We start from the raw sequence: 19,123 nt of genomic DNA on the forward strand, positions 1-19,123 counted from the left end.
TGCAGCCGTAAACTATCATGAATTCATTCTTGTCCACCGATGGTGTTAGCATGTGGTTAAACTGTTGTATACTACGCAAAAAAAAAACTCCAACTTCGCACGAGTGTAAACTGTGAAATAGAAAAGCAAAATCCGACAAAATCTTTATTCTGAAAATTGTTCTTGGTGGAAAAACTACATTACAAGAGCAAAAGAATACTGAAGCAAAGGCCTACCTACAAATTCTTGGTGGATAAATCATACCACAAGAACATTTATTGAAGGGAAAAATCATGCTAAACAAAAAAAATTTAATAATGATAGTAGGCTCATCACTTAGAGCTCGCTACAAGAAGAAAACAGGGCATTGATTAGGCGGTGGATCTCTTGCTCTTGAGCCTTCATTGACAGTCGAGTGCTCCCGATCTGGGGAAGTAGATCTTCTTTAGCATCAATTCTGGATTGTTGAAGCTGTATTGCTTTTTCATTCTGATGCTCCAAAGAAATCTCAAAGTTCATCTTTTGCATATTAAGGGAAGTTTTCTTAGCTTCATGCTCTTCCCGCATCTGGCGAACTCTCTCTTCTGCTTCCCTGATGGTAACTTCCTTGACATCCAAGTCTTCAATCTCTTTAGCAACCTCTGTAAGTTCTGCCTCAAGAGCCAGCTTGGTGTTTAGACATTCCTCGTGTTGGCGGATCAAATCATGAATCACATCAATATTCACATCTCCTAAGGCTTCAATATAGGCACTGCTCTTGGAATGTCGCCTGGCAAGCTCAAAAATCCAATCCACAAGCTGGACAAACTGTTTAAACGCAGTTTCACCACACCCAAGAATGTCAACGGTTGACCCCAAAAGTCGAAGGGCCTTGGTGATCTCAAAATGGTGCATATGAAGTTGAGCAGGTGTCTCTGAGGAGTAAAGTCTGCTAAAGATACCTTCAATTTCTCTACTGATAAACTCCCGCCTATTCTGGTTTACCCCATTCCCAAAAATCTGATGAACAAAGTTCGCAACTGATACCAAATTTTGGAGGGGGCGCACAACTGCTATAGGCCCAACACTTTCAGGAAACTGATCATCAGCTGGGCTATTCTGAACTTGTTGAAATTCAGACACTTCAGCCAGGAAGTCTGACCCACTACCACCCATGCTGGAGTTAGCACTCTCATGATGAATATTTTCTTCTTCACCTGAAGAAATGACTTCAAAGGCTGGGTTATCCACGTTAATAGGCTCCATTTCGCGAGGAAAAGGGATGTCGTCAAATCTCATTTCCCCCTGCACCAGATTAGAACTCTCTTCATCAAGAACATGGCTAGAGCTTCCATCCTCAACCTTGTTGTGATCTGCATGTCGCGCCCGTTTGTGGTGTGAGTCTCGATTAATCCTTTGGGATTGGTGCATCACGTGATTAACCCCTGAGAAATGTTCCCCTTTAGCATTGTGAATTCTCTTTTTGTGTCCTCTGCTCGAAGAAGCACCACGAAGAGTGAAGATGAATTAAAGCCGCTTTTGCTCATGCCGGTCGAAATACTTTTCAAATTATTAGTCACAAAGACGTGGTCCCTCCTTGGGACATGCCTGTCTACCACTGAGAAAATTTTTGACACAGAAAAGCCCATATAAGGTGCACATGCAGTCATCCACCATCTACAATACCACCAAGAGCATTCCCCAATGCGGGTGGAGCGCGGAATATAGAAACGCGCTGTGGTATCTTTGCGCAGAAGGACTGCTTGGGCTCTCGCCAACTTCTCAATCCCGCATCGCTGCCTCTCACATACACTAAATAAAAGTTTGTTCTCTGGAACTCCTTGATCAAAGCCAAACTGGCGAGCAAATCTATTTGGGTAGTAAGGCTCCAACCAAAGATCGCCACCTAACCTTACAGGAAGCAGTGCAGAGCGCATACAAACCAAGAATTCAAAGGCATCGTCCGCAAGGCTCTCTGTGTCTAAAAGAATGCAATCTTCTTGTGCAAGGAAGACACTGGGACGATAAACCATAAACTCACTCCTGAAGATGATTCTAGCTTGATTAGAGCTGACATATTTGGCTTCAATCTGACTATACCTCGCTAGAAGAGGGTAATGTGCTGGAAAATCATTGTCACTCCGACGGTCGATCAGATCAGGAAAGTGCTCCCCTAACCATCCAATCACATAATGAATGGGAAGATATGCATTTGCTAAACCAGGACCCCTACGATGAGTAGCAATTGTACCGAGGGCATGATAAATAAGTCCCAACACTGCTGGAGCAAGTGAAACTCTAAACCCTCTCGCCATCAAACTTGCCATATAGAAACATTCTGGCCTTATAGCATTATCAAGGGGCAAAACAAAACGGCTAAGCCAAAAGGCTAAAAAAGCAGCCAATTGTCCTTCACGTGAAATGTTCAAGGGAAATTTGAGGTCTTTGGCCTTATGTTTGGGAACTATGTTATTTTTATTCCCCGCAGCACCATATATGGCTTCCCCTCGAAAAAAATGCTCAATCCATTGATCGTGGAAAACTTGCCCTTTCTTATGGAAAACACATAGTTGAGCATGGATTTTCAAAAGTTCACCAGTGGTTGAAGGATACAAGTCTTCACGGCATAATTCTCTGTTTAAAGGGATAAATTCATCATAGGGGAGACCCAAAATTGGTAACCCGCCAATAACTTTTAGGTCGTATAAGGAAATGCCCATTTCACCGTTCCCGTGATGAAATGTGTTGGATAAAGGCCCCCATAACTCGCAGAATGCTCTCCAAACATTAGGGCAAAAATCATAGGAGAACCGAGAAATGGCCACAGCCCCATATATATCAGCTTGACGAAGGACATCACCAAAGTCACTCAAAATAGACTCTGTCCACTCCAGTACAAAGGATCGAAAGTTAGCCCGACCGAAAAATTTGAAATTGCTTCCCCACGAAATTTGGTTACGAAGCATCCTGTGCATAACCGGATAAAATTCATCTCTAGGAAGACACTGCTTATCTCCATCAATCTCATTGTTTACTTTCATCAAAGAATGGGCCAGAAAACATGGGCCCTTGGCTTGAGAAATTTGAATAACTCGGTTTTCTTCATGGGGGTTGAATTTGAGATGTCCACTACTCACGTGATCTGTGGTGAACCATGTTGTCCGACTCTCAGGAGGTACCATAAGCCTGATCGAATTCAGAGGACAAGATCTCATGTACTGGGGGCCAAAGGCCATGGCCCTACCATATTCATCGGAAGCATGTTCCTTGTGAAGATTTCCATAAGCATCCATCACCTGAAATCAAAGGTAAAAAAAAAAAAAAACATATACATATGTTAGCTTATAATGCTAGTTAAAGGCATCTCAAGCTTTGCACGCGTAAAAAAAAAAATGCCACACGCACAAAGCTTGAGGGGGCATCTGTTGGAATAAAAAAAATCACAAAAATCACAAAATATTGGAACGTGGGATTGGATAGGTGGGGGGGAAGTTTGGAAAAAGGTGGGGGTCTAAACCAATGAAAACGTTTAAGAGAGTTTAGTGGCTCCTATTTTTGGGGGAGTTGGTTATTCAATTTTTAATATAAATATTCTGCATTAAAGAGAAATAAAAAAAAAAGAAGAGAGAGAAGGACAGAAAAGAAGGAGAAGACGACAGAAGAAGAAAATTGTTGCAGAAGGAAAATTGCAGGAGCACAAATACAAGAGGAGACATTTTCACAGGTATATGGATCCTGTCAATTAATTCTTGTTGGGTGGCAACCCTCAAATCATTTTCTTGGATGATGAATCCATATTGGGTGGCAACCCTCAAATAAAACTCTTGGATGATAAATCCATAATGGGTGGCAACCCTTAAATCATGAACAACAAATCCATGAGAGGATTCCTGTTTAACAAAGCTCTGCCGAGCAAAAGGAAATCCTTTGAAATGGAAATGGTGTTTGGAGGGTTAATTCAAAAAATGTACAGAAAAAAGAGAGCGTGAATTACCTCTTGGGCTCTCTCACCACTCCTCTCCATCTCTGCTTAAGAAGGCCTTTATTTTTCTCTCTGAGCAAACTACGTCAAAAAAATGCAAAGGATGTTAGTCATGAAGAAAAGAATAGGCAGATAAAAAATGGAGATCTGTAAAAAAAGGGGGAAAAGAAAATAGAGGCCATGTTTTTCTGTCACAGCCTCTCTCCCTCTCTCTCTCTCTTAGATGATCCTCTTGTTGGGCACACAATCACAACAGACAGAAAAAAATTAAAGCAGGAAAACAGCCACTAAAAAAGGGGAAAGAAAGTGGCTGAGCGCCACTTCGTGGGTGTTGCTGGGTTAAAGGGAGAGAATGGTGCCAGCCAAAAGAAAACATGGGTATAAAAAAAGGGAAAAGAAGCAGAACTTGGGAAGGGCCACGTTCGGGCAGCCTATGCATTGAATGCCCCATCTGTTGGTTTCTTAGCAAACAACCAATATACATGTCATGATGTATGACAATAAACAAAAAACAAAAAAAAAGTTTGCTACAGTCATAAAAAGAAGAAGAAAAGTCAAAGCAAAACAAAGAAGAAGGTGGCTGACGCCACTTTGTTGGAGATTGGAAGAAAAGAAAAACAAAGACACAAGAAACTTGGTGTTGCAGAGAAAAAAATGAGGAAAAAGACAAAAAAAATCTGAAACCTCTTGATGTGTTGTGGCAGTTTTTCTTTTTGGTTTTCTCCTTTTGTTTGCAAAGGCTCTGTATCGATTGTGACTTCATGTACCTTTTTAAAGACTGAACAGTAACAGTGTTTGCTCTTAATTCGGACTGATCACAAGTATTCCAGATAAAGATGGGATTGCAAGGTCTGATTTTACTTGGAAACAAACTCTGCAAAGAGTTGGATAGCTAATCGCCTGCTGGACCAAAGTTTTTTTTTGGGGCTCCATGCTCATGGGCTAACTATCAACAAACATCAAAAGCCCAAAATAGGATCATGGGCTGTCAGAGAATAATTATCCATTGACTCTCAGAAGCCCATATAATTAATGGGTAACCCAAATAATTACCCATTAAATTTCCTAAGGCCCAAATTCCCTATCATATGGTTAATGGATTAGTTAAAAAAAATCCTTGTAGCCATATTTGGGTCCAAGTGCAAATGTCAACTTTAGAAAATTAGTGGGTTAATCAAAATTGCTCATTAATTTTCTGGGACATTGACAAAAAGAAAAAGTGGTACAAAACCATCCAAATTTTTCCCATGGGTCATCTACCCATGAAAATTCCAATGAGATTAAATTCAAATATCTCAAACACAAATTCTCAATTAATGGGCCACACTTACCCATTAATTTCAAAATTTTCCCATAGGTCACCTACCTATGAAAATCCCCAAATTATCTCAAAGATACAAATTCTAAATTATTGGGTCATCTACCTATGAAAATCTTCAAATCGTCTCAAAGACACCAACTCTAAATTATTGGGCCACACTTACCCATTAATTTCTAAATTTTTCGAACTACGTTGGTTTGATCCCTTTAAAAGGGTACGTAGGCAATCTAGAGATTCAATCTAGATGCAACCATCCCAAACATATTTCCATATCGAATCCCTGGTTTATTCAGCTAAATTCACTCAAACTCCTCAATCAAACCCATTCAAATTCTTCGTTTTGTGATGAGTCATTTATTCATCATGAATCTTTGAACTACGAGTGGCTTGATTCCCGCAAAGGATACATAGGCATCCTGAGGTTGGACTTGGGAGCAGCTGCAAAATCAAACACACACGTTCTGTTTCTTTATGATGGAATCAAAGGATTTTCCCTTGAAGCAAGGGATTGTAATTAAGAGACTTGCGTCTCGAATGGGTCGAACCTAAAATAATAAAACCCATTATTTAATTAGTGGTGGTGAAATTATATTAGGGAGATCACCATTTTCCTTCAACAATGATGAAAGGTCTGTCTTCCATAACTTGGTAGCTAGTGACGGCTTGGGAGACGAAAGTCGCCTGCTTGATCTTTCTCTTCTGCCCCCTGGTGGTCAGCCCAGGCTCTTGGAGTCAGCTAGGATCGTGTTGATCCATATGACTTTTTTGGTGAAGGCTCATTGTTAGCTGCGTAACAATCCTTGATTTGCTGGATAGTCCCCCTTGGGATGAATTCCGTGCAATGGCCGTCTCTGACTAGATCTTCGAGGTGCCTTTTCCAAGCAAAGCAGTCGTTTGTGTAATGACTGTGCCCTTTATGGAATGTGCAGTATCTAGTGGTATCCTTCTTGGTTGGGTTTCCCTTTAAAGGCGATGGTTTCTTCAACCAAGGCATGTCCGTTACTTGGGCCAGGATCTGGTGTATCGGGATAGTGAACTTAGTGTAGCTCTCCGCTACTGGAGCACCTTCCTGAGGCTGTGATTTGCCCTTGCCGTTCTCTTGGCTAGCCTGCTCAACTGCTTGATCAGCCTTTTTCATCGCGATTCGATCATCGTCCCATAGTGCTTAGCGCTTTGCTGTAGCGAAGACTCTTACCAGTGTTTGGCAAGGAGAGATGGTCAGCTCGTGATACAGCTCACATTCAGTTGGCAACCCCCTCTTGAAGGCGGAGTATGCAATTTGGTCATCACATCCTACAATGTTTGCCCTCTCCGCTTTGAACCTCTTGATGTGGTCTCAAAGGGATTCATTGGACTTCTTGTACAAGTTGAACAGATGGTCAAGGTTCTTCTTGATCGTCCGATAAGAAGTGTATTCTTTAGTGAAGATGTAAGTAAGCTCCTTGAAGCTGCTGATCGACCTGGATGGCAAGGTATGGAACCAGTCCTGAGCTACTCCTCGCAAAGTCATTGCAAACATCTTGCACATTAGCGCATCTTCAATTTTATGTAGGATCATAAGGCTCTTGAAATGCTTCAGATGGCTTTCGGGATCGGAATCCCCTTTGAAGCATGTGAAGAAGGGCGTTGAGAATTATTTCGGGGGAGCAACTTGCTCAATTTCGGCGGTGAAAGGTGAAGAGTTTGCTCGGTCTACCTCCATGCGTAGTGCATCTTTGAAATTTCCTCCAATCTTTAAGTCTCGAAGTCGGTTATTCACAAGCTTCTCAACGTCTTCTGCTCACATGGCTCGTCGGTCACGTTGATGATCTTCGCAATTTCGGCGATGCTGATTGACTTCCTCATTGGTTTGCAAGGGTCGACCTTCTCAGTTGCGCTGCCTAGGCAGCGTGTTGGTGGACTGTGCTTGTGAGGGATTTTTTGTAACTTGGCGACGAGAGTTGGTTCTTCGAGAGCGAGTAGCGGAGCGCCTTTCTTCATGGTCCTCATTGTGATGATTGTCAAGTTGACCTCCCTGGGACCTAGCCTTTCGTGAATATTTCTTTGTAAGCGGCAGTGGAGCGCCTTTCTTCTCTATCCTCGTCTCGATGGCTGTCAAGTTGACCTCCCTGGGAGCCTAGCCTTTCATGAACGTTTCCCTGCGGGCCCAAGCTAGCTTGGATGTCAGGTCTTGGGCCCAACCTATCGCGCACGTTGGTCCTTAAATTCAATATGGACAGGAGACTTCGTCTGCTCTGAGTGTGGCTTGCGAATGCTTGCTAAATGTCAGCGAGTTGATTGTTGTGCGTTTCCTTGTCTGCTTACTCCTGCTCGACCTGCTTGGTTCCCACCGAACTGCCTATCGGCAAGTTCATTCATCCTTCTCTCTTCGCCCTGTTGTCCAAGGCCAAGGTTTTGAGCCAAGTTTATTTGGTTGAGGAGCTACCTCATCAAATTGTTTTGATCGTCCATTCTCTGAGTTAGCTGGTCAACTCTCATATTAAGGTCTACTTGACTTCGTGGATCGGGAGGAGAGAAATGTGTGGAGCCCAATTGCACACGGGCTAGGGTTTCATTGGATGTGTACGTGGGAGCGTGCGTCAAGCATGGAGGTAATGGAGGGAATGCTTGAAGTTGCTCCAAGATTGGGCCAAAGTCGGCGGTGGTAGTGAGCCCACCTTGATGCGAGGTTCCACCATGCTCAACGACGGTGCTATAAAGGTGGCTAGATCAGGCCACAGGGCCTTGAGATGGTATGACAGCGGCAGAGGCCGGTGCAGTGGTCCTCGCTACGAGTTTGGCAGGTGGCACAGTGGTTCCAGTCACACGGGGTGGCTGCTGAGGGTTCATGGCGACGAGAGGTGGTGGAGTCGCCATGTCGATCGTGGGATCGTGGGAGGAGTAGCTTTGGGCTGTAACAGATTGAGCCATCGCGGCGGTCTTGCTCCTCGTGGGCTTGCTTCCAACCATGGTTGTTTGGAAGGCTTCGGTGGATTGGAAAATATGAGGAATGGATTCCTTGAGCATGCGTTGAGTATAACTCGTGCTCTCAATGAAAGCACCAAATGTTTATGCATATAATCTCGCGGGAGAATATTCGCTTCTAGATCCATCAACCTTCGATCTTCCTTCTCTCTCTTTCTCGTTTTCTATAAAAACTATTGGAGTTAATAGACCACACCCGGGGAGTGTTGGCCAAAGGCCCTCCGATGCCTAAGTTAGTTCGAGTGTTTGTCGGAAAACAATAGCTAAGCAAAGGGTACGGAATTGTGTGTAGGGTGTAAACCGGGCAGCTGGAGCAGTGTGTGGTGGCCGGAGCCGTGTGGAGAAAATATGGAGAGTGGAGAGGGAGAGAAAGCTTCAGATATTTTTCTCGGGTATTAGGAGTAGGTTTAGATGTACCTTGAATGATGAATGAGATTGTCTATTTATAGGAGCCTTGGGCTAAGGTTTCGTAGAGAATATGATGAGTTTATTCTCTACCCAAATTTGTAGGGATCGAGTCGGACTTGATAATATCTGAATTAAATGATATTATCTCTTTTTATGAAGATAATATCTAAATTAATGATATTATCTTCTCTTTATTATGATAATATCTGAATTAATGATATTATCTTATTAAATAAAGATAATATCATATTAATTAAGATATTTATCCCTATTAATTTATTGGCCAGATAAACTAGTTCAATTAATTAATTTAAGAGATAATCTTCTTTTCCACGTGGCGCGCTGTGACTGGAGACGAAAATATTTGCTCCCACAGCTGGCCTGACCATAACAAGCATGACAAAATTGCATAAGGAAGACATGTGAATAAAACAATGGGGAGGGCTAGGTGGTGAGGGTTGGGGTTATTATTGAAGTTGAAGGGTAAAATTATTGGAATCTAAAGTTGAGATGGAAAAATAAGTTTTAATTTTGTTTAAAAATGACATGTAGAAATTTTTGTGTAGAAGCTTCACCAGTTGACGGGGTGATAATGTATCACACAATAATTTCTCCCAAAACACATAAAGAAAAAAGAAAAATGCTACTTATGCAAACTTGTTTTCTTGATTTATTCTCCTAAATATGTACATGACAAATGCACACACTATATAATTAACTATACTAAAGATTCCACATAATTATAGAGTGCCCAATGCTAGAATGCCACACAAATTGAAAGGAAAAATGGTTCCATAGCATTGTGCAAAAATAATAGTTTGATGGGCTAGTTGTCTAGGGTAGTGAACCCCCACCCTTGCACCTAGACCTGTAATGGATCGAATTTTGATCAGAATCGGATCAGAATTCGATGTAATTAATCGGACATGGATTGGACTTCTCAATCCAATAATTCGATTACAATATGAATCTAGTAATCCGATTATAAATGGATCGAAATATGGATTATAGTTGATTCGATATGATAATAATCTGATCCAACTTAGTATAAAGTATAATTTAGTTTTATATGCTCTATATTAATATTTTATGTGTAAATGAGTAATTTTAGTTTATATGCACTAAAAATACACTTAAAACTAATATTTATAATAAAATATCAAAATCTGGTAATATAAAAATAAAAATAAAAAAGTAGATAAATACAATATAAGAATGAGGCTACTAATGAAAATTTGATTTTTTGTACATCTCAAAATAAATCCAATATGATCTGAATCCGATGTGTAACGGATAGGGATTGATAGGTGCAATCCGATAGTCCAAATACGATCTGAATCCTATAATCCGATTATAAATGGATTCAAATTTGGATTTTGATTGAGGTAATCTGAATCCGATCTGTTTATAGGTCTACTTATATGCAAGTTCAAGTCCGCCTCTCCATAGTTGTAATAAGAGAAAAGGAAAAAAAAGAATAGCTTGATTGATCATGAACCTCTAACATTTAGATGTTCCGTACTTACCTGCATTTCACCACATCTTGACCATTCTATTAATCTAACCATCTAAGACATGCCATATCATCAAACTTTGGCATGTTTTGAAAATTCTATTAAAAAAAGAAAGAGTGTTGCTATTTCCACCCTCTTGTCCTATTTTCCCACCCATCATGTAAATTTGAAAACACAAAATCTTATATTTTCACCCACCATTATTCCTAAAATATCCCTTATAAAATTAAATGAAAAAAAATTTAATCCAAACCCTTCTGCAAGTCGCCTCAACAAAAACTAAAAAGAGCATTTCCACCGCACCTCCCTAGCCCGGGCAAAAGGGGGCCTAGGCCCTTCAAGCAGTTTCCAGCAGTACAAAACAGCTCAGGAAAGGCGTGGGCTCCACCAAGCCTTGGTAGGCCTGAAGGCAAGAACAACTTGAGTTGTTGCTTGAGGGCTGTGACATCAGTGATGATGTTAGTAATGAAAAAAAATTAAAAATATTGAAAAACATTCTGAAAAATACCAAAAATTTCAGAATATTTTTTTAATAAATACCTAGCCATATTCTTCACTTCCCACACTAAAACTTAATACAAATTCATCTCCTCATATCTTATGTGAATAGTGGTTGCCCGTGGGTTGCCATGGTAATGGGTGAAATACCAACAAAAATATTGCTAGGGCAAGCACTATTAACAACCATTACCTCCCCTTATCTTTTGCCATGGCAAATGGGTGGAAATGCTCTAATTGAAGAAAATAAAACCTAAGAGTGTACTTCCACCCACACCTAATCCTCAGCAACCCTAGCCAGCCACCAAAACTCCCATCCACCCCAACGAGTCGGTGGTATCCCCTTCTACTTCATGCCGCCGGCAAAGCCTCCTATTCTCTTTCTCTCTATCTCCTTTTTTCTACCCATTTCCCCTTGTTCTCTCTGTCTCTTGATTTCTCTACTTCCCTCTTGATCTCCCTCTTTCTTTCAAAGAAGAAGCCATATTCTCCTACTCATTGTCTAGACATTACACGTGGTCTAAAATCAAATGGCATTAAATCCAACAGCTACCAAAGCAAATTGGAAAGAAGTGCTAGTGCTGGGTGTCCATGAAAGAGAAAAGGTCGAGTATATTGGCTTGACAGTAGATCTTGATGCAAAATCAAGGGGAGAGATAGAAAGGGAGAAGGAGAGGGAAGAGGCTTTTCCGAAGGCGACGTGGAGAGACGTCTGCGGCGGTAGGGTGGGGTTGTTGACGGAATTGGGTGGGTATGAGTTTTGGTGGTCGTGTAATTTTTTTTTTTTCAATTATAAGTTTTTATCTTTGTTTTAACTTAATTAAAGCTAATACTGCTAACAAGTTAGTAGAAGAATTTATTTCAATCCTTAGAAGTCATTTTACAAAGAGGTAAATTTGTGTCGCTCTCTCGCTATGCGAGGAGAGCCGTGTGTCACATTTAAGGTTTCTTGTCGCGTCCAGTCGCCGTCTTCTCGCGCTCAGTCGTCGTTACCCTCTCTCTCCTGACTAGTTGCGCTTAGTCGTATTCTCATGCTCAGTTGTCGTCGTCGTATTCGATGCCTCTTCCCGCTCTTGTTGTGCACGTCTCATCGCCCTCATCTCCTCAGTCCGTCCTTGTCTACATCCTCGCCTTTGGTACAACGTCAACTTCTCTGGTTCGATCACTTTCGGATTTTCCCCCCTTAGTAGTTTGTCTCCTTGTGTTCGGGCCTTGTCTGCTCTAGTCCCTACTATGTTGTGCCCTTTTATGATGATGATACCTTGGTTTCTAGGGTAGACTTCATGGTTCCTAAGCGCCTGTGCACTGAGGCCTATTCTGACAAGCCTATGGAGACTGGTGTTAAATATATGCCCTAGAAGCCAATATAAAGTGGATAATTCTAATAAAATAATATATAATAATCAAAGGGGCAAGAACGTTGCTTTAGATACATAATGTACACAAAGTAACAAGTCCATGGATTAAAATATAAATGGAAAGTGGTCTAAAGAAGTTAGATGCACGAGACATTTCCATACATATAAATATCGTATCCTAAAATGTTCCTGGTCATAGGATCACCAATTGGACAATGGTGACCTGCAAAGACTGGTACATTTTATGTATGCTCAATTGGGAGGATAACTAGTCTCAAGTCATTCGTGTAGAGAAATTGAGACTAATGTGTAGGTGCTCCATAGAAGATGGAGTCCACTGAACGCGACCAACTCTAGAATTCTTTTATGGAAGTCTTACTCATAAGTGTCAAACAAAGAATTCTAAGTTGTGATAATGCAAATTAATCCTTAGACCCGAGACATCATAGTTGTCTTGTGTATATGTTGTTTCTCTTTGAGAATACTATACAATCGTATCAAAATGATGTGACTTAAAGGTGTTCCTCAAGATTCTCAGCGTGTACGCAGAAACAGGTAAATGTACAACAAGGAATCTCTGCTCTTAGTAAGAGCATTTCCACCAATTAGCCCCTTGCCATGGCAAGGGGAGCCCTAGGGCAGCTACTATTCACGTGAATAGTGGCTGCCCTAGCCCCCCTAAGCAAAGTGTGTTTCCAGCAGTTTAGGCTTGCCATGGCAAATACTATTCATTTTTTTTGTTTTTTTCACAACTTTGTTTACTTAAACAATTAATTTGGATAATATCTTCGGATAAGATTTTTGGGTTCCTACGTGTCAATACTATTCATATCGGATAAGATTTTCGGTTTCAAATTTCATATAAATTTCAGATAAATTCAAAATGTCAAATTTCAGATACATTTCGAAATTCAAATTTCAGATAATTTTCAATTTTCAAATTTCAGATAAGATTTTCACCCTCTAAGATTGCGCCGCGTGTCATATCTATATGTGTACATTTTTCTATAAAACCAGAGGTTCAGCTCATACCTCCCACACTAGTTCTTCTCTACATTTCCATTTCTCATATTTTAGATTTCATTCTCCATTCTCAATGGCAGACATGCAAGAGGTTTTGGAGAGGCAAGAGTGAGAAACTAGAGAAAGAATGCGTAGACGAGCTGCAAGCAAAAGAGCGCAGAGAGAACTAGATGAGCAACTTGGCATAGCAGTTGCTTTGCTGGAGGAAGAAAACCAGGGTCGCCGTGGTTCACGAGAAGGCCGTCGCCCAAATGTGGACATACATAGACATTCTCGGGGTAAGAATCTTATGGAAGATTATTTTATCCCACAATCTCTGTACTCTGATGTTCATTTTCAAGGGAGATATAGAATGCAACCCCATTTGTTCAATAAAGTCATGCATGATATTTGCAATTATGATGAATATTTTGTTCAAAAGAGAAATTGTGTTGGAAATTTGGGACTTCTTCCAGAGCAGAAGTTCACAGCTGTGATACGAATGTTGGCGTATGATTCATCTGCTGATCAGGTGGATGAGATTGCTCGGATGGGGAAGTCCACTGTTTTGGAGAGCTTGGTGCGATTTTGTGATGTAGTGGAAACTCTGTACACCAGAGACTACCTACGCAGACCTACGCCCAGGGACCTGCAACGACTTCTCCAAAAAGCTGAGTCTCGAGGATTTCCTGGCAAAATTGGTAGCATTGACTGCATGCACTGGTAGTGGAAAAATTGTCCAACTGCTTGGCAAGGGGATTACGGAAATAGAAAAGGGCATAAAAGTATCATCCTGGAAGCAGTTGCTGGTTTTGATACATGGGTTTGGCACGCCTTCTTCGGAGTTGCCGGATCTCAAAATGATTTGAATGTCTTAGGTCAATCCCCGGTGTTCAATGATGTTTTGAGAGGTGAAGCCTCAAATATCACATATGAAATTAACAATACCATCTACCAGAACGGGTATTATCTAGCTGATGGCATATACCCGAGGTGGACAACATTTGTGAAAACAATTCCACATCCCCGATCCCATAAGCAAAAAAATTTTGCTCGCTATCAAGAGGGGTACAGAAAAGATGTTGAGAGGTGCTTTGGTATCCTTCAAGCCCGGTGGGCTATTATCAAGGGCGCGGCACGTCTATTTGACGAGGAGGTGCTTAGGAGTATAATGATGACTTGTATCATCCTCCATAACATGATTGTGGAAGATGAATATGATTACGATGTTGATGAAGTGTATGAACCAAATCCCATGGACACGGCCCTAACACGAATTTATGAAAAACCAGTGGGGCCAAATGGAGAACCAGTGCAGCATGAACCGTTGGTTAGAGGCGGTAGTTTCATGCCCCTTATGATTGATCGCTACACGGAGATGCAATCGTCGTATATTCATGAACACCGTCAAGTTGACTTGATGGAGCATTTATGGGCGGTGAAAGGCAATGAAGGTGAATGAAGTGAAGTGAAGAAGTTTTTTTTAATTTATTATGTTTATGTTGTATTTTTAGTTATGCTTTGTTTTTTTTTTATACTTTATTATTTTTAGTTGTGGGTTGTTTATTTTTTATGCTTTGGTTGTGGGTTGTTTATTTTTTATCCTTTGGTTGTGGTTTGTTTATTTTTTATGCTTTGGTTATGGTTTGTTTATTTTTTTTGCTTTGGTTGTGGTTTGTTTTTTATGTATGGAATGTTTTGAATAAAAAGGATTTTTGTTGAATATTTTCTTTATTCACTAAAAGAAAAGCAATACAACTAATAAAATAAAATACATGAATTAAACAAAACAAAAAAATACAATGAAATCAAAGGCAAGTAAACTAAGACATGAAAGGCAAGCAAACTATTTTAATGGTTTTCATCATTTAACCAATCCGTGTTGCTAGGTCCATCGTCACGAAAAAGTCTTCGTCTCATAACATCCTTTCGTTCTAGCTTCCAAAATTGTTTTGTTTCAGGGGACATATGGCTTGTATCCATGGCCATGGTTTCCCGATCTTTTTTTTTCAATGTTTTGTTCGCGTACATACTCCCTTTCTTTGCATACATACTCCCTTTCTTTTGCATATTCTAGTTGAATAGCCATATCGTGCTCTTGTTGTTTCAAGTCCATTTCAATTCTCATGGCTTGGTGCTTTGAAAGTTCCTCCAAAAATTTAGATGCATTCTTGCTAGAATTACTCCCTCTCTTCGCCTTTGCCGCCTTCCTCCCAATAGGCCTTGGCTCCTTTTCAATGGGTGAGTCTTGACTCATCGGGGAATCCATAGGTGAATCCGATGCCGGCGTCTCATGAAGTGGAGTCTTGTTCAAGACTACCGTCGGACCGGTTGGAATAATTTGGAATCTCTTACAAGTCTTCACCACCTCCCAACAATGGGTATGGTTGAAACTTTTTTTCCCTTGACCAGTAGCACCAAACCACATTTGTGCTTGCATAATCTATAAAAAAAAATTAAATGGAAATGCAAGAAACTTTAAAAAATATTGGCAATGCAACATGTAAAAAAAAACTAATGCAAATTCAATAAATTTTAAAAAAATGCAACATGTAAAAAAAAAAAAAAAAAACTAGAGACATATTAACAAAATATATAAATTGCAAGAAACATTTAAATAAAAATTAATATGACATAGAAATTAATAGAAGGAAAATGACAAATAATTTACCTCACTGCTAAGGTTTTCTCCGCTTCGATGGTTGTCCATCGCTTTTGCTAAGGCATTTCTCCATTTAGCCAACTCTTTATTAAGAACTTTCCACCTACTGGATAATGTCATTTCTGTACGTGTAGAACCAATTGCCCTTTCACAAAATGCTTGATGAATTTTTTTTCCACATATGAGAAAATTTAATCTCATTGCCCGTTACGGGACAATGACTAACTTGGACCCAAGCCTCACACAAGCTAACATCTTCCATCATGCTCCATGCCCCTCCATTTTCAGTAGAAGAACCCATAATATGAAAGACAAAAATACAACTTGAAAGTGAAAAAATATTGAGTAGAAATTGAATAAATATTGAGGAGAAAGTGAATAATAGTAGAAGGAGAAGAAAATGTAAGAGGATTTGGTGTTAAAAGTGAAGAGTATTGGTTGGTATTTATACAAAAAAAATTCAGTATTTTGTGTGTATTTTTTTAAAAAAAATTTGACTTTTTTTTCAATTTTTTATTGCAGAAAAATTGGCTGCCGTTGGATTGAAGAAAAAAAAAAGAATCGGAGAGCCAATAGACTGCCACGTGGAATGTAGCCGTTGGCGGCTACTGTAGCGCGTCGTTTGAAATTTTTTTAACGTTGGCGCGTGCAATGCACGCGCTAACGGTAAAAAAAATTTCGAACGCTGGAGGGCTGACGCCAGGCTGGCGTCAGCCATGACGTCACCGCCCTCGGGCAGAACTCGCCCTCGGGCAAGCCTAGTCTTGTGGCCCCCAGCTCTTGCCCGGGCTGCCTCACGCTGCTGGAAACCCATTTTTTTCCCAAACCCCCCTAGCCCGAGTCCAGCTCTTGCTGCTGGACTTGCTCTAAGAAGAGAGAATACTCTAAAGATATGATTCGTGAATCTTTGGCCAAAGTGTTGGATTGAAAGAGAAGCAAGAACGTTTGCTATTTCATCAAATTGAATCATATAAACTAGAGAAGTCATATTATGGATTTTGACACAAGTTTACCATATCCTGAGAATATGACATAGAGGATTGAATTAGAGAATGATCGAATTGCATTGTAATCACAAACTGACTAGGTTCTCTAAATGAATTGTTTTTAGCTTGGGTAGCCATGACATATGTTAGGTGTCACTCATGGCTTGTGGAAGCCTTGTAAGGACTAATTATAATTAGCCTCACCAATAGGGAGAATTGTATGGAGGGATACAATTCACACTTGATTCAGAGTGAATCATTCATACCCACTGCCACACTAATTAGAACCTATAAGATCGCACACCGAAAAGGAATTGATATGGGAAATTATGAAGAGAATGAATGATTTTGTGACTTGGTCAAAGTCAATGTGAAAGTCAAAGGTCAAAGTCAAAAGTCAAAGGTCAAACAATTGACCCGACACTTGACATGGTCAACTAGGGATGACCGGGACCAACACTTGTTAGACAAGTGAGTGATTGAATTAGTCAAGTCACTAGAGTAATTAAATTGATTAGATTAATTTAATTATTCAATTAAAGTTATGAAACTTTAATTAAAGGTCCTATATGACTTGAAAATTCAAAAGGGATTTGACCATATGGACTTAGGCACATATGTGACACATTATAGGATTAATGTGTTGGACCAAGATAGCAAAAGATGACACACAAAGGGGGGAGGGGGTGTGTGTGTGGCTATACTAGGGTTTGGGGGCATTTTTGTCACTCTTGTGACATTTTTGATCCTATAAGTGTCTAGCTATGGAATCCTATCATCCTGGGGTTTTCAAGTTGGTGAAATTGGAAGAGAGAAAACATCAAGCTCTCTCTCCCTAACCCCTTCAATCTATCACATCAAGTGAGGGTTCTAGCACCACTCTTCACTTGTTATCTACTCATTCTCTCATCCCATTCAATCCTTGGTGAAGAGTAGCTTTGGGGAGGTGCATATCTTTGTACCTATTTGGAGAGCTACAAGGTGGAGAATCAACATCAAAGGGAGGGCCAACAACAAAGGGACCACTCCCTCTACTTGAACACCATTCTTGGTTTCAAGATTCGCTCCAAGGGTATGAACATCTTTTCTTTCTCTCAAATAGGATTTAGAGAGTCTTTCGTGCACACTTTCATATACTTATAAAGGTTGGGACCAAATGAGACTTGCATGAATCCCTAGTTTATTTAATGCTTCCGCTCTTACTTTGATTTCATATTAGATATGGCTTGCTAGGGGATTTATACTCTCAAAGTTTGGTTGTAGAGTTTTTAGAATTCTCTACACAACACCATTCCTACAATATTCCCTACAACTGGTCCAATGGAGTCTCCTAGGAGTGTTCCTTAATGTGTAATTAGAGCATTTGTGGGCTTGGCATCCTGCGAATGCTTTTGTGCCTGATACTCGGTTTCAAGTTAAGTGGTTGAGGCCAGTTTTGTTATTGTTGCATGGTGTTTTCTCAGTTATCCTCTCAGCACATCTTTGACTCTTCGCCTATCTTAAGGACTATGGATTCATAAGAGATTTCCTTGTCAGTGTTGGGATGACACGGTGTGTCTTTGAGGACTTTTCTAGCATGTTCATTGTGCTTTGTCTCTTCTCTTATGTTGCTCCTTGCAGACTTCTCTATTTCCAGCACCATTTGTTATTAGATGTGGATAGAGCTGGTGTGGTTTGTAGGTTCTCTCTTTCTTTCTGGAGCTTTGGTGTGTTATCTGTTAGATGCTCTCACTATCTTGTGGTTGTGCAAAGGACTATGATTTCATAGTAGAATTCTTTTGACAATTGGGTTGTGTTGAAGTGTTTTCGTCGGAGGTCTTTATGTCAGTGTTGTTTTGCTTTGCTTTTGTATTGGTATAAAGTGACTGTATCAGACTCTCTTGTTAGTGTATGACATGTGTGGTGCTCTTTCCTATCTTGGGGTTGTTCTCTAGGAAGATTTTAATGAGGCCACTAAATTTTGTCGTTCTATGTACGCTATTTCGGTTCTATGAATGAAATCCATTTCTCAAAAAAAAGTATATTTGTCTTTAAAATTTTAAAGATAAGGTGGGTGGGGAAACATGGGGGTAGAAATAGAAACACTAAAACAAAAGATTTAAAAGTCACAAAATCTAAGGGTCATTTGATAACCATTTCATTTTCGTTTTAAAAAAATAAAAATAAAAACAATTGAAAACTGGAAAACATGTTTGGTAACAGTTTTCATTTTTTGATTTCAAAATTACCTTATTTTTGAAAAAAACAACTTGAAAGTGTTTTTAGTATTCTTTTTTTTTTTTTTTCCCCATACATTGCATTCCAGTTACAAAAATTCAGTATTTGTGCTTGGGATTTGGACCCATCTGCTCAACTATTGCGTTCGGCCATACCCTGTCCAACCGAACACCACCCAAGCCGCCTTACCATCCACCATTTTTCTATCTATTACTTGATGCCTGTCTTTGTTCATTCTATACGGTGGGGCTGT

The sequence above is a fragment of the Prunus dulcis genome, chromosome 4 (genome assembly GCF_902201215.1).
Source record: "Prunus dulcis chromosome 4, ALMONDv2, whole genome shotgun sequence".
Lineage (NCBI taxonomy): Eukaryota > Viridiplantae > Streptophyta > Magnoliopsida > Rosales > Rosaceae > Prunus > Prunus dulcis.